The 17,379-nt window shown below is 39.2% G+C and overlaps 1 protein-coding gene across 1 annotated transcript in view; it reads right to left on the minus strand.

The window, feature by feature from the left end:
• Positions 1–17,379, minus strand: part of LOC146857060 (von Willebrand factor D and EGF domain-containing protein-like) — a 1,714,722-nt gene that overhangs the window by 60,608 nt on the left and 1,636,735 nt on the right.

Raw genomic sequence — 17,379 nt, forward strand, 5'->3', positions numbered from 1 at the left:
TCCCCAAGAACTCATACTTACTTACGACATCGGATAGCGGGCGGACTTTGTCCGCCCGTCATCCGACTGCTAAAAAGGGTGGGGGTCCCATGGGGACAATTAATTAGGATGATGCGCCCGGCACAGTGGCGGGCGCACCCTGTTTTTTTAAATTTAAATTCTGGTTGGCTTTGCTGAAAGCAATGCTAAAATGTTGTGCTGCTTTTCCAAGCACAACATGACGGGCCTCGCACGGAGCCTGTCACGTTTTGCTTTGAAAGTCGGGGGGTACCATAGCATCGGTAGGTACCCTCCATGGGGGCCCCCAAGCATACTCTGCAATGTGTGCATGCCTTTCCGTGGCGGACGGCAATGCCGCCACGCAAAGGCATTCCAAAATGCAGATTATATGGCTGCCGGTGTGGTGAGAGAGACACCACCGCCATATTGAACCCTTTTCCGCCTGGACATGTCTGAATATTTTCTACAGGGATGCCGGGAGGTTTGCCCCTGCGGTGACGGCAGTGAATTCCAGCCGGCCCGGCGGGGGCAATACGCCCACCATCCTAATGGGGCCCTAATTCACAACTGTACAGTATACATATACATACAGTACACCTTTGCAGTGAGTGTGCTGTCAAGTTCAACAATAGTTAAAGATTATGAATCTAACTTACCACCGCCTGCCACTGGTGCTGCCACTCCCCCTCCGTTGCTATCTGCAACTGCCGCATCCTCGCCCTCGGCGTCGCCTTCGCTGGCCCCAGCAATGGTGGTCGGTATTGCGCCTAGAAAACATTACACATTTATTAGGCGACATATACACCTCCCCCCTATTGATCAGTAGCAAGGTTGAAAAATGAGTTAATACTAACATACATCACTAGTACAAATCAGGTAGTAGTAGAGTAGACACTAAGTTATATGATCATTGTAGCATTTGCTTGATTAGCCCTAGCCATGCACATGTGACGTTACCTTTACCTTGCAGCTTCTTAAGACACCTTTGAGCCCACATGACCTGCCTCACACTGCTACTGTCTAGTCTACGCGCTGCGTACAAGCGGTCAACAAACATTAACAAGCCACTTTTTTAGGAAGAACTGGTGTACTACTGTTACTGTTAGTCCATATTGCTTATCCATAGATGCTACACTTTTTGGCACGGCTGAGAAATGCTTGCAAGTTGCAATATACTAACGCACACCATTTCTTTTTTCGCATTACAGACGCAAGATTCCCTTCTACGAACCAGAGCTTCTGAACGATGCACCAACTACCAGTACTAGGTTCTTCTGAGGTGAGGGGTCCCTTCACTCACATCTTCATTTATAAATGTATATAAACTAAATTGCTATGGGATGGTGGTGCTGCCTTCCACCACTGTTCAGTTATCATGATTTAATTCCCAACTGTATAAGTGTAACAATGTATATTGTTTTAATGTTATTGATTTGCCGGTTGGTGCTGCTAAGAAAACAGTGTACAGACCTTCTCAAATTGAAATAAACATTTTAAACTTACATAGACTTCGTGGTATTTGGTGTGGAGTGGACTAACTTACACGAGTGAGCAAATTAAAGTAAGGGTGTGCATGTGAATTGCTTCCACGACAGAGGTTGGGTGTGTTATGTTCTGGGTTGTCTACTTGTTGGTTATCTTGGGGGGAGGGTTCCGAGACCTAATAGGTATGACAAGACAGTACTATAGTCAAGCAGTGGAATTGTGGTGGGTGCGGAATTTCTGATTGAGGTGTGCAAGGAAGGTCCAACCTACCATCACCAACATCCTATTTTCTGGTGCAAATGTATGTGCAAGATCCCTACAACAGTGGTATGTCCTATAGGGTATCATATCAAAATATTAAGAAATCTGGTAGGGCTGTTGTTGCTGTGAATTTTCAAAGCCTCAACATCAATAAGAGTAAAAAGTAGTACAAGACAACGACCCAACGGATTGTACGAGCTACTGGTGAATATGAGTTTTATATTACAACCTTTCACAAAGAGTGGCACTGGCCAACTGGGCAAGACTAGCTACTACAGTACAGACAGACAGACTGATAGTATGTAGTAGTACTCAGTCATCATAGCGGAGGCAGCTTTTTGAAACCGTACAGATCGAAGGATAATTGGTGGTAAAAAAATAGCATTTGGAAACACACTAGTTCGGGAGAAATGGGGCAGTAAAAGTTATGGAATAAGAAATATTATTAAAAACAAGAAGACTTACTGGGGCCAGCAGAGGAGCCCTCAGCGGTGTCCTCCTGGTGGTGTTTCTGTCCCGCCGACTGTCCAGTCCCTGTCGGTCTGCCCCTGGGTGCTGATGGACAGGAGAGATATACGAATTAAGAAAGAGACAAACATTGATGGATGTGTCAAACAAATACAATATTTTTCAACAACGGTCAAAAAACACTTATGTAAACAACAATTGCAATAACTACATTGACCGATCTCATCTGGTCAACATGTAATATCGTGGGATTCGCAGTTCGACTACTTAAGTTACTATTTATCAACAGTAATCCATTCTTCCATTCTGATTCCAGAAAACTAAGTTACAAGTAAGCCTAAGTATTAGTACAACGTACCACCCAACCTAGCCCACCTATTCCAGGCATGCCAATTGTACATTAAGTATGCATTTCCACTGTATTCCTCAACAATGTGTATGATCCAATCATGGAGGACACATGAACATGACTACATTTTTTGTATACACCAAATTTTGGTTTGATTGATGCTGATCTGCTACTGCTAAGTAACTGCAAAGCCTACCTCCACTCATTGAACAAACTAGAAAAGGTTCTAAAGACTGCCGTACTAGCAGCACGTCACGTAACTGAGTGAGGGGGGGCATCACGCATACCACTAACCAATTAGAAGCTCATACAAAGTACCTAAACCTAAGTATCAATCCGCCCCTATCTATTAGTGACAGGACAAAGTAAGGAGTGGACGTGAGTCACTGTAGCATTACGTAACTTAATTTCTCTAAAATAAACTCGTAAAGAATCATGCTAAGCAAGCGCAAACGCAAAGCTGCAAACAAGTAAGATTAGTAGTAGCGCAGAAGAGCACCTGTGTCATAATCACAGAAGACTTTTAAACGTTATTAACCTGGAATGTATTGTAAGCAGCAACATTCTAGCTGGTTGGAAGGAAAAAAAGATATTCGCAATATATAACATAGAGCAGAAGAACAGACACAAAGTTGTAATAATTAAATAGGTACTCACCAAGCCCCGGGACCTCCACTCCTAGCAGGTCCAGCAGGTCCTGCTCACGGTCCAGGATGTCGGACCACCGGTGCGTCAGCTGTGCCTGGGTGCGCCGGACCCCAGAGATGCGCGACACTGCCCGGCGCACCTTCCCCCACCGCTGCCGACGCTCCCGGAGGCCGTACCCGGACCCAGGCCTGCCACCAGGGTTGAGGGGAGGTGGCGCTGCACAAAGAAAATTAGTGCAGCCAACTCCGCCTCCCCAAATAAGGCCCGTGCATGCACCCCTTGTGGGCGCCGCCTTCCGCAAGGAAGGCGGTCGCAGCTCTGGCTGCGCCGGCGAACAGCCCTGCCCTTGGACATGGTTCTGGGGACGGGGCGGGAAAGAAAAGATAAAATAAATAAAGGAGTAAAGGAAATAAATAGCGGGCAATACAAAGAAAAAAAGTAGCTAAAAAACAAAAAAAAAGTAGACAAAAACCAAAAATATAGAGGCAGGAAAATAGTTAGAGAAATAATAAGTAATAAAGATGCAAAAAAAGTGGCTATAAACAAAGGATTGAAAAGATTTAGGGAGGATTGAAAATCAGGCCCCAGAACCATGCAATAGAGTGGAAAACAAGATGGCCGCGCCCATTGCGACCACGTGCGCAAGTTCGCGCGATATTTTCTCCCTGAGCAAGCAAAAAGCAACGTGATCAAGTAAAAGCGGTTGCGAACAGGAAATATCGACCGCGAACATGCATTGCGCGACCCGGAACAGGAAGTAAACATCGCCAGAGGGCGGGACAAGTGAAAACAAGATGGCCGCGCCCGTGAGCAACCGCATGGGTAAGTTGGCGACCCGCGATCACGCAAAAAATACCGCGAACAGGCGGCAAAAAAACTTCTGCGTCTTCGCGATATTTCCGGCGTGTTTGCGGAGATTTTCTGCATTCTCGCGATAATTTGCGGAAGTTAATTCCGCAAATTCCGCCCACCCCTAATATTTATTTCACAATAAATCTGTAAGCTGGATTTGACTGACATGAGTGCTGGTCCAATTTACTTTTGTATAAATAGGCATCACACGCCTGCCATTCAATCAAGACAGACAACGCTTGTGATCTCTCAAGGACGATTTATTGGCAAAACAGCTGGTAACACGTTTCAGCAGCTGTCTTTGTCAAACCTATTGTGGTTGACATCTTAGTTACTTATATACATGTTCCTGGGCCTTAAGAAACTTTAAAGTGACAGTGCATATTAAACAATTAAAGTGACAGAATACCATTAAACTTAAAGTGACACGTGCTGCTCGCTGCAGCATAAATCATAATTTGAAACGCAAAGCGAGATTGTATGCTAAGCTTACGGCAATACTGTTGTCATTGCTACTGCACTGTGTTGACACCCAAGAGATTTCATTCTCACTCTTGGTACTGACTTCATTCTAATACCTGTGTGTCAGAATACAGATCCTTACACATTGAAAAAGGGGCCACACCTGATAAAGGGCAAGGGCCCAACGCAACCCTTTGCCCTCTAAGCTTTTTAGAAACAGCAGCCTCATGCACATGATTGCATAGTTATATACAAACAAAAAAGTGGCACAGTAAATACACGCACAATCATGCATCAAAATGTCCCAAACTAAATAATCCTCGATGGTAATCGAAGGGCTGAAAGCGTTCACTTAACCCTTCCAAAACAAAGACATTAAATGTCTCATAATAGAAATAAATAATGCCCTGTGCACCAAATCCATGTCCAAAATTCAACTGTCCACCAGGTGTAGTCTTTAATTTTTACTTCTGTTGGATCTTCATATATATCCAACAGAAGTCCAAGAGGAACTTGTAGCCAACACATGTTTCGTCTTTACAACATCTGCCATTGATTTCATCAGGGCCAAAAGGAAATCCAAAGTTATTGTCAAATAAATGTTTTTTCATGTTATATGGGCAGGCTGCTTATTATATTTGCCTCCTTTTACAATTGTACAGTATCCAGTTTCAAGTTTCCAAAATATCTTAATGCAAAATGGTGGCAGTACGGAGAGTGCTCGAACACAATCTCTGAGACTCAGAGACTCAAGTACTCACTGATAGCCCCACTCAGACACTGATGTACCCACTGACAGACCCACTCAGAGCTTCATGCACCCACTTACAGACCCACTCAGACAACTCATGCACCCACTCACAGACCCACTCAGACACTCATGCACCTACTTACAGACCCACTCAAAGATTCACATACCCAATCACAGACCCACTTAGAGACTCATGCACACACTCAGAGACCCACTTAGAGATTCATGCACACACTCACACTCTAACACTCCCACACCTACTGAGGCACTTAAGCATGCACACACACTCACTGCCAAAGGTTAGTGGTTACAGTTAGGAAATAAAATTTAAAAAACCTTTGAAATTCACTTAAAAAACCAAAGGTTATGGGGCTTTATATTTAGGCTCAGATTTCACTCATGCGAAACCAGTGAAATTCAGCAGTCACAATTCGCTGAGCTATCTATAGCTCATGTTTCCGCTATGCACTGCTTATGACCTCACATATTACATTACTCATGACATGGTCAGTGACAAAATTGATGGTATCACTAATGAGATCTCAAATGGCATCACCGATGATATCATCCTCAGAAGCATTCACACACCTACTCACACCTTTATACAACTTCTCATACATCCAATCACATGCCCACACAACCACTCTCATACCCATTCACAAATCCATACACGTACTCATACAACCACTCACTCATCCATAGAGCTACTCATATAATAAGTCACTTACCCATACAGTCACTCACACAGCTACACAATTGCCCATAACTACTCACACACCCACTTAGTCACCTATACATCAACTCACACACCGTCTCACTCACCAATACAAACACTCACACACTCGCTCATACACCCACTTACATACCCTTTAACACATCCATGCAAGCACTCACACATCTGCTCACTCACCTACCCATACATCCATTCACCTACTCTACAACACAGGAACTTACACACCAACTCACTTAACCAAACACTCACTCATACAGCCACTTACATAGCCAATCACTCACTCATATAGCCATTCAGATACCCACTCATTCATCTATACAATCACTTACACACGCAGTCAACCAACCATGCAGCCACTCACTCACCCATGCAGCCACTGGCACTTCACTTATTCCCCCAGACACTCCCTCACCCACACAGCTACTCACATACCTACTTATACATCCATGCAGCCACTCACACACTCACCCATGCAGCCACTGGCACTTCACTTATTCCCCCAGCCACTCCCTCACCCACACAGCTACTCACATACCTACTTATACATCCATGCAGCCACTCACACACCCACACAGGCACTCAGACACCCACTCACACATGAATACACACAGTCACACAGTTACTCACATAAAAGAATGTTAGAAATAGTATCATTCATTTGTAGAGCAAAAAGTATATTATCTTAACTTTTAGAGTACCTTGGTATATATGTTTAACACTCTTACACTTTTAGAAAACACTCGCAATCGCTGGATGATGTCATTAGTGATTTAATGAGTGATGCCATGAGTGATGTCATTGACCATGTCATGAGTGATGCAATATGTGAGGTCATAAGCAGTGCATTTAGGGTGGGGGTTCTGATACGTCGGTGTAATTAAAATCCGAAGCCCTCTTGGCAGCCTGCCCACCTCAATATAGTTGTTCAGGGAGGAAACCTCCCACCACCTGTGTATCTCTCTTTTCAATAGTATCTCATAGTTGAATAGCAATTGTTTCAAGCTCCTACATGTTGTACTTGCCGCATTCCTTGTCTCATAAATAACTTCCACTTCTTCCCCCTCCGTCTCGCAGAATAAAGTTCGAGCAGCATCAGGTCTTCCTGCTTGTTTGCTTTTTGCCGATATTTCTAAGGCCGCAGCCGCAGCGCCTGTCTGTTTCCCCTTGCTCATTTCGTTGTATATAATCTTATCTGGACCAATATTTTGCGGTTGTGAGATACAACACATTATGTTTTTTCAATAATAATTATTGAATTTATAATTAATTTTATTCGACAATGCCAAAACTACTGCTTTGAAATAATCGTGAAACGAAGAGTATTTCATTTGTATAACTCACGCAAGTCTGTTTTCTAGCTTTATAGATGCTTTGTGAGCACTATGGTCCGTTTTCTATGTTTTGTAAATACACTTCAAAATGGTGGATTTGTAACTTGCAAAATTGGCTTGTGAAGAAGAGCGTCTGCTCGAAACGCGTCGCCAATAACAAAACCACTTTAAACACGAACCCTGTTGTGCGAGTTTTTCCTCTGTGTGCTTAATTGCTGTGGAGTTTCTGAACATTTAAAACTGGAACCCGACACCCGGAACTTGCACCAACCCCGAGAGGAGTGGAGCTGGTTAAGTCGGGAAACCTTCTTTCCATATATATATATTCACAGAAAAAACCATAGGTTTCACACACGTTATAGTTAGGAATTAGCATTTAAAAAACCTTGCAAATTCACATGTTATAGTTAGCGGAAATTTTACTGATAAAAAACCAATGAAATTCCCCCGTTATAGTTAGTGCAGGCAACTATAACTCACGCGACCGCAATCCTCTGCTGATGCTAATACTGTATTTATACACTTATTTGCCCATGTCTTCTTCCATAAATTTTTAGCTATACATATATTACAAATATTTTTTTTTCATAAAGACACATATGTCATCAGCAGAAGATTGCGGTCGCGTGAGTTATAGTTGCCTGCGCTAACTATAACGGGGGAATTTCATTGGTTTTTTATCAGTAAAATTTCCGCTAACTATAACATGTGTGAAACCTATGGTTTTTTCAGTGAATTTGCAAGGTTTTTTAAATGCTAATTCCTAACTATAACGTGTGTGAAACCTATGGTTTTTTCAGTGAATTTACACGTTTTTTTAAATGCTAAGTTACTTTACGCCATTCGTGGCGTGCGCGCCCACTTAACGCAGTTTGTTACGTGCACGCACGGTGCGCTGGGAGCGCGCACCCAGTACGTATGCGTACGGACGTACGCATGCGTCCTACGCGCTCGACGCGGTTTACTTCCGCATACGCTAAAATTATGCGCAATAACGGTCGCGTATACGCGTGTTCAACGTATGCGCGCTAGGTACGCGCATATGACGTATGCACCTGCGCGTTTACGCGTTCGTGCATACGTCATCACGGGGTGCGCGCTCGGAGCTTGCGCAGTGCGCGCACCTCGGGTTTATACATAATAAAACAATATTTCTTATTGGTTATCATTACTTTCAGTTTCTAATTGTTTCAATACCACACCCAATCCCCTCATGGCAAGTCATGTGATCAAGAATCATCACTTTTGATTGGTTTGAAGTACTTTCTGTTCCAGATTCTTCCCAAACCACACCTACTCCCCTCATTATTAGTTCTGATTCCTTTGGAGAAGGAGCTATTCTGTTGTTGAGAGACAATGGCTGAACAGCAACCTACTTCAGACAGTGACCAGGACACTCTTGAGAGGTAGAGGAACAGGAAGCAGAAAGACAGCTTTATATGGCAGTTTTTCTCTTTTCCAGATGGTGAGAAAAAGGGAAATGCACCGAAAGTTACATGTGTACTTTGTAAAAAAGTCTTATCTCGTGGGAATCCTAACAAGAAATATTCTTTTAGCATTCACACTATGTTGAGACATGTTTACAAAATGCATCCAGTAACTTATCGTCGAGCTTCTGGAGAAAACCCTCCACCTGCTCAGCCAACGACATCAGCAGCAGCTCAGCCGAGCACATCTTCGGCAGCTCAGGGGAGCACTTCAGCTGCGATGGTGCCTTCACCTGTTTCTATACCTCTTGTTGGTCCACCTTGTTTGGCGAGGTTGTCTACACGGTGCACTGATTGCGGTTCTCTTATTTCTGTGGGGGAGACCAGTCTTGATCTCCTTCAGAGAAAATTTGATGCGCATCCGTGCACTAGGCCATAGGTGTTTTTTCTTTTTTTGCGTTTTTCTCTTCCTGTTTCCCTCCATTAACTCAAGGGCTCTTTTAAGAGCCACTTATAAACTTAACCAAACAAATTTTTTTTTTAGAAATTTTTTTGGAAATTTTTTGAGGTGCGCGCACCCTGCGCGCACCCAAGGTTTTTTTTTTTTGTTTTGTTTTTTTTGAGAGACTACAATTAAAAATTGAAAATGTGATTGTAGAGAAGTAGAAAAAAAGGAACCATGATATTGGTGACTTACCATACCCACTCAAAAAAATATTTTTTCATTTATTTTTCTAAAAAATTGCTTTAAAAATGGTTCTAGTTTTCGTAAATTTTCTATATCAATCTGAAAAAAAAGAAAAAAGTATTAATACTTTTTAAAACATTTTATAATACAGTACACATATTTACATATTTATCAAAAAAAAATTTTGCCTTTTTTTTGCTGTTTTCAGAATATATTGCATTTCAATATAAATTGTGAAAGCAATTGCATTCATCATTTAACAGCGGGCAAAAAAAAAATAACAATCTCAAAGATTGTATTAAAAAAGCCCAGAATCTCTTCTCACTTAAACTTAACATTATAGAAATGCATAATATTCTAAAAAAATATCATCTAAAAACAATACTTATTTATTTAAAATACCGTCTGATATTTTTGTTTCAGAAGTATAATCACAATATTATATCTCAAATAACTCCACAATACATCTGATTCCATTTCCTTTAGGCCAAATAGTAATTTTAAAATTCTTTTTTGATTAAATTCCCAATGGTAATCCAATAAAATTCTAAAGTTAAATTTGTACAGATCTCACCGATTCTCTGTAACATTTTGGTTCCCGAAAGATTTATTAATAATTTAATAGGTCCACAATAGAATTGGTTACTTTTCCGCATGGCCAAATAGTAATTTTAAAATTCTTTTTTGAAAAAATTTCCAATGGCACTCCAATAACATTCCAAAATTTGAATTGTGCAGATGTTACCAATTTTATCTAAATTTTTGGTTTTTGAAAGTTTCATAAAAAATTATAAAAGTCCACATTACAATTGGTTATCTTTCCATTAGGCCAAATGATAATTTAAAAAATCTTTTTTTTGAAAATTCCAATGGTAATCCAATAAAATGGTAAAATTGTTTTGTCCAGATTTTGCCAAGTCTCTCTAAAATTTAGGTTTCAGGAAGATTAGATAGGAATTTGCTAAATCAAAAGGCAAACGTTGCTTAAAAACCAATTGGGAATCATTACACAGTGTCCAGCCTTTCTCACATTTAAGATAAACTGTGTAATGTCCAGAAGTAACAGTAGGTCCTTCATGGAAAATTATTGCAACAGTTACAAAAGTTTTTCCTGAAATTGATAATTGCTGTCCTGTAAACTTCTTTATTAAAGTATCCAATTTTGAACCATCAGCTCTACTTCGTTGCATCATTAAAATTACATACTGTCCGTATTCCTTTAAAATTAATGTTGAAAACATGTCAGATTGACACTCACCGCATTGCATGCTATGATTAGCATCTTTAACTAATTTAGCAAAAGTGACTGTTTTACTCTCTGGTAATGTCAAATAAATAAACCTTTCATTATCAACATTAGAGCCACATATATTATAACAGTTTTCACAAGTATGTTCCCATTTATAAGAGAGACCAAATAAAATATCAATTGCAACTTCTTCTTCTTCCAGTACTTGAAGAAAATACATCAAAAATTCATGTGCATCTTGCTGTTCATTTTGAGAAAACTGTGTTCGTCCTGAACATACATCTAAAAGTTTTCTAATTTCAGTAGCACTTTCTATTTGACTTTTATCATTACTCAGCTTATGAAAAAGGAGACTCAGCTCAGAACAGAATCTTTTTCCCTGATTTACTATTATCTGCTCTTGCAAACTTTCAAGATAAAATGCAACATTCAGCACTACATTAGCGTAGCAGTTGACACCAGAGCTATTTTCAAAATGACATCCTACAACCTGTTCTTCATTTTCCTTTTTCTTTTTGCTTGCAATTACATCACTCCTCTTTTTTTTCCTCCTCTCTACATCTTCATTACAGATATTCTCATTTCTCCTTTTACGAGAAACTACATGTTTCTCCAACACAGGATACTGACCTAAATGAGGAGCATAGGTTCTTCTTAATCTATTATACTCCTTTACACAATTTGCATCAGCACTAACTTTTGAGTCATCAAAGTCTATCATGAATAAACCAGATAATGTTTTCACTCGTGACAAAGCTACATAAGCCATACCTTCTTTGAACACAGTTGAACCAATGTTCACAAATGCACAATCTACAGTCAATCCTTGAGACTTGTGAATAGTTACAGCATATGCTAGAGAAAATGGAAACTGCTTTCTACGTACATATAAGTCTTTCACAAGCATGAAACGAACTGAACAACGACAAATATCTTTAACTTCTTCTATCTGATCAAATTTTATTTTTAAACATTCAATTCCATCTTTTTTCTGATAATTAATAAAACCCACAACTCTTCCCATAGCTCCATTAACTAAACCTTTTTCAACATCCAAATTTCTCCTTAAAAATACTCTACAGTTCATGCAAACATATAGATTTTTTTCTAATCCAGCTGTTTTGGAAATGTTCTTCTCTAGTGAATTAAATTTATTTTTCAGTGTGCCTGTTACTGTGACAGTAATTCTTCCATCCTCAATTTTGTCAACTGCTTCCAATTTCCTGATCTCCTCCTTTTCCAATTTCAAAAGCTCCTCATTGAATATTGAGCATTCACGTAGAGTTGGCATTAAGCAGATGACACTTTTGTTTTCTGCAATGTTCTTGTATATCTTCTCTGCAACTATTTCTTCCTTTGGAAATAAATTATGTAGCAGCCGACTCTGTAATGCTTTTGTGCCAGCTTCAGTGAGTAGTCCAATTCTGATATCTTTCAGAATACTTCCATATTCTTCATCGTTTGCTTGCCTCATATTAGTAGTAAGTTCCTTGTACTCAAAGAAGGACCAAATATTTGTATTACCGATGCTTCCCAATGACTTCTTCGTGTCTTCATGTGTGACAGTATTAAACACTGGTTGTCCTTTAACTGGAGTAAGTTGCAAAAGATCTCCAAAAACTATGACGTGTTTTCCACCAAATAACATGTCATAGTCTGTCTTCAAAATTTGCTGCATTCTTAAATGCACAAAGGCAAGCATTAAGTTTGATACCATGCTCACCTCATCAATAATGAGAACTTTCATCTTCTTCAATACTCTTGAAACTTCCAAGGATGCTTCTCCAGTTAGCTTGTTGTATTGTATTTTGTTCTCATGCTCCACTGGTAACATTAGCAAACGATGTAAAGTGATTCCTTTTATGTTATATGCTGCTAACCCAGTTGGAGCAGTAACCACACAAGACAAAGTAGAATCCGTTTTTTGCTGTAGGTAGCTTCTGATGACTTTTATAAGGAAACTTTTCCCAGTTCCAGCTTGTCCGCTTACATACATCCTGATTGGATGAAATGATGTGCATGAGCACTCTTTTTTTTCATGTTGAAATCCGTGATCAATTTTGCTTCTGATCTCTTCATAAATTTGTTGCTGCTCTTCATTCAGTTGTCTTTCCAAATTTTGTAAGTCTATAAATTCTTCTTGAGCTTGATTCATAGCCGTTTCCACTTCATTCATGGCTATTGATGCTTCATTTTCAACGATTGGTTGTCCTAGAGGATCTTGACTGAGTGTTCCTGAACTTTGGCTGTCTTGAGAACTGTCTCTAGCTACTTCTGCTGCAATTGTAGTTTCCTGTTCAATTTCTTCATTTAACATTTGCAGATAAGTTGTGAATGTACTGCATTGTATGCTGTCTTTGCAAGCATTAAAAGAATCTTCATAGCTTTGAAATTCTCCCAGTAGTTCGTCCTCTGAACGCCATGGTTTAAACAGCTGTAAAAGAGCCAAGTAGTAAAATTCCTTTTTGTCAGTAGTGTCGCAACTCAGCTTCCTGTGATTTATCAAACTTCCTTTTGTTTGCTTCACCAAATATCCTTCCTCACCAATCACTTTATATTCTCCATTGTTGATGTCTTCTGCGGCTTTCCGTGAATAAATGTAGTTCTGCAGCACTTCATAGAGACACATGTTCTCCAGATGTTGACTTCTTTTTGGATAATATGTGTCCAACATGTTTGATTTCAAAATATCTGTACTTTGTGGGTCATTCTCGGCCAAATATTCAATTTCTCCAACAGATTTCAGTACCCGATTTCTCATTACTACAAGGCCTAAACTTGCCCAAATTATTCTTCTTGATTTCGAGTAGAGACTTGCAGAAGATAACCTATCTGAACATTCGTAGGATCCAATTTCTCGATGCGATAACATCTTCAAACTGAAACTGTACAGCTTCTTACTGACAGTCTTCTCGTGAGAAATCTCTTCCCACATTTCCTTCAATTCTGTTTTTTCTGATTTCGTAATGTAAGACGTTACATATCGAGCAACAGCAATGGAATTGTCAGCTACATACTGTATATCCATGTTAGCGTTCCACATGGATAAAATGACTGGGTTGTAGTCATTTATATTTTTTGATTCTTCTTTTCTTTTTAGGTTGTAGGTATTCTTAGGTGATTTTCTTGTGATAGTATGTCTCACAGCTGACATAAAACTGTTTACTCTTCCATTTGAAAGAACAGGTCTAGGAAATCCAAATCGACATTTAGTGTTGTATTTATCTTTGCTCTTGTATTTCCGTCGACAGTACTTTCCACACCGATGACTTTGGAAACGTAAAACTTGCTCCTTTAACTTTTTCTCTTCTGTGCTTTTTAGTATAGCACATGTTGCATATTCTTCAATGTAAGATAACACTGCTTCATCAGCATCTGTTCCAAACTTTGGGGCATCCTTGATCCACAACAGCATATGAATATGAGGAGCACCTCTAGCCTGGTACTCTTTTCTCCAAAAGAAATCTACAACTTCTCCAAGAGGTGGATTTTTTTTATTGCAGATGAAGGACATCATAGCCTCAAATCTATGATTGAAATATCTGCAAACATTAACTGGATCCAATGAGCACAGTTCTCCTGCTGTCTTGTATTCGATGTTTTTAATGTTTGAATTTGCCTCTCGTAGAAAATCCAGTAAATCATCCCAAGCGTACTCGGCACAGCTTAGGGTAAGGAACCATGTTGGTGTTCCTAAATTCCGTAACATGCATTTTAATTCACCATGGCGTCGGTACCAATATTCATTTGTCCCACGCTGACAAGCCATCAGATTGATCAGTTGTGTTTCCAAATGATCATCTCGGTGCTGCACTTTCTCCATAAAATCCTTAGCAGACACATTTTGTAAATGTACTCCACTTTTAAAAATGTGATTTACTGCATAAGACAGTGAAGACAAGTCGCTTTCAAATAAAAGATGGAACAAATAAGGAATACTTTGTCGAAATCTGGGATCTTCAGCATATAGTCTTGTAGTCCGATACTCAGAAGCTGGAATCTGTTCCGGACGTTCATCGTATCGTCCTCCTTTTCCTTTAGGAAACAGCTGGGGAAAACATCGAGCTTCCAAGCTCTCCTCCCATACACTCACGGGAGTTCCTTTTGCTTTCTTCATCTGAAACAGATCAATATTGTCTCCCATAACTTCTTTTGAATGGAGAGGATGTATGCTAAAATGTTCATATATTTCTTCTTACTTTGACTTGTCCACTTTTTCAATTTGTCCAGTTGGTGTTTCTGTGTCTTCTTGTAAATCTTCTTCTTCTTCTTCTTCTATATAAATTGATTCATACCATTTGTTATTCCTTTTCAAATACAAATTTGCTCTTTGTACTTTCCGCACATCTACCAGCTCCTGCCAAATCTTCTTATTCTTTGTAGGTACACCATTAACCAGAATAATTAATGGTTCAGTTTCCAAAGTATCCGCATCAATAGTTTCCATATTTTTTTTCAAATCCAAGGGCAAATACACCACTCTACCTTTTAAACGTCTCAGTAAATCTGAAGGAGGTAATTTACCAGTTTTGGGCTCCATACGTACTATGGTCTGGAACGGATGAACACATTGAATGAGTATAGACAAATGTATTTAATTCAGAAAGTTCAGCAGGAATAGCATCCAATTCTAAATTATTATGTACAGCTCTGGTCGGCATTCTATTTTCCTCTAACTTGTTGTAACAGTATTTACAAATACGCTGATCTTCACCCAAATCAAAACAATTTTCAAGAAATATATATGTGGCAAAATCCTTCCACTTATAATTATCTTCATTTTCACTCTTTCTGTAGAGATCAACATTCCTAGTTTGTTTTCTATAATGAGTTCTGCGGCAACAAATACAAGTAAAATGTGGTCTTTCATTAGAGATTATTGCAAATTTTGTTATGTGATCATTAAATGTGTTACTTACAGAGGGTTCTACATTCTCTTCCACTTCTTCCTCATTTACTGTGTCCTTCTCTGCACTGTTTTGTTCAGGACCAAAGTAACAAAACTGAATTTCATCAACAACCTTCTCTACATCTGATACCGTTCCTCGGAACAGAGCCCTATTCAATTCATTTAACTTTATTGCTGGACTTTTTGCAAAATACAACCGTCTCACAAACTTTCTCATTTCAGTATGATGAACAGCCAGCATCCTAAAATGATGGAAAACACTATTACACACTTTTCTAGATAGACAAGCCAGAGAATGACCCTGCAAACCAGTATTCTCTCTCACTCTGCATGGATCCAGACTTTGAAGCACCTTAATCTTCTGTTTTATACTTTTTTTTACTATATTCTCTTAGAAACTCACGAAATTTGTCAATAGATTCCTGACGCACAGTGCAAATACTACTACAATTCCAAGTGTACACTGGGGCTTTAGGACGTCTCCCCATAGCCTCATCCGCCATCACTTGTACCTCATCTCTTGGAACCATTATCTCCTTCTCCATTATGCAACCATTTGTCACTTCGTAACCACGACCTCTGGTGTCAACTGCATGCAGCAAACTATTACTTTGAAAATAGCTCTCTTCATTAAAAAAAGGTTCACTACTTGAACTATGCATCCACTTTCCTAAAAACACTTTACAAAAGTTTGTTCTGTTCAGTACTCTTTTCCTTTTGCTATGTGATTTCAGTACATTAACCATTTTGTCTAATGTACGCATCCTATTCAAAATTAAAATGAATAGTTTCCTTTTTAATTCTAATGCCTTTGCTGCAATGACTTCAATTTCTTTTTTTCTTTTATAAAACTTACTCTTTTGCTTATATTTCTTCACATCCTTTATCAAATTGGACATAACTCTTCTCTGAAACATTTTTCTACGTATCTCTTTAAACGCTGTTTTTCTGTTTATGTAAATCTTTTCAGTTGCAGAAGGTATATTTGCATTAACTAAATTCTCAATTTTTTCCTGTCCTTTTCGTTTCATAACATTCTTTCCAGTACAGACATTTTGTACATTTTTCCTTCTTTTGAATATATTTTTAAGAAATTTTTTTTTCTGCTTACCAGAAGATTTTTTCTTTTTCCCAACATGAGCATCTTCTACTAACTTTGGTCCTCCAGTTGTCTTCAAATATACGTTTTTTTTCTGGGTTTTTTTAACTCTGGATTTTGTAGGCATCTTAAATTTTGTTCACTGCTCTTCAGCAATACCTGAAAAAAACTAAAAAAAAAATCCTTTATTTTATTTAAATATATTACTACATTTCTTTTCACATTAGTCACACAACGAAATTTCTTTGCCAATTTCAAAGCACACTTACTGCTCTTTTTTTTGACAAGTAATAATCACTTTTACAGACTGACACATTATGAATCCACTTTTCAGATTTTTTAAAAAGCCCATGTCCAGACTGCTTTTTCAGACCACCACCATATGTATGCTGGGTGACTGCCTACACTCCAGCAAGGGCAACCAGCCTTAGTGATGCTGAATGTATTTGCATTACAGACTGAAACCTCAAACCCCACTCGCTTGTGAATACTGTGCATGATTATACATGGAAAGGAGCTGGGTGTGTGCTAAGAGTCTGCTTCTGCACCAAAATAACGCTCCCCCTTTTTCCTACTAATGCAACTGTGAAATCACCAGAGCAAAACGCAATAAATCTCTGCCTGTAATTCCTATTTGCACACAGAGTCATGTTTTCACATTAGTCAC

Source organism: Triturus cristatus, chromosome 3_2 (genome assembly GCF_964204655.1).
Source record: "Triturus cristatus chromosome 3_2, aTriCri1.1, whole genome shotgun sequence".
NCBI classification, from domain to species: domain Eukaryota; kingdom Metazoa; phylum Chordata; class Amphibia; order Caudata; family Salamandridae; genus Triturus; species Triturus cristatus.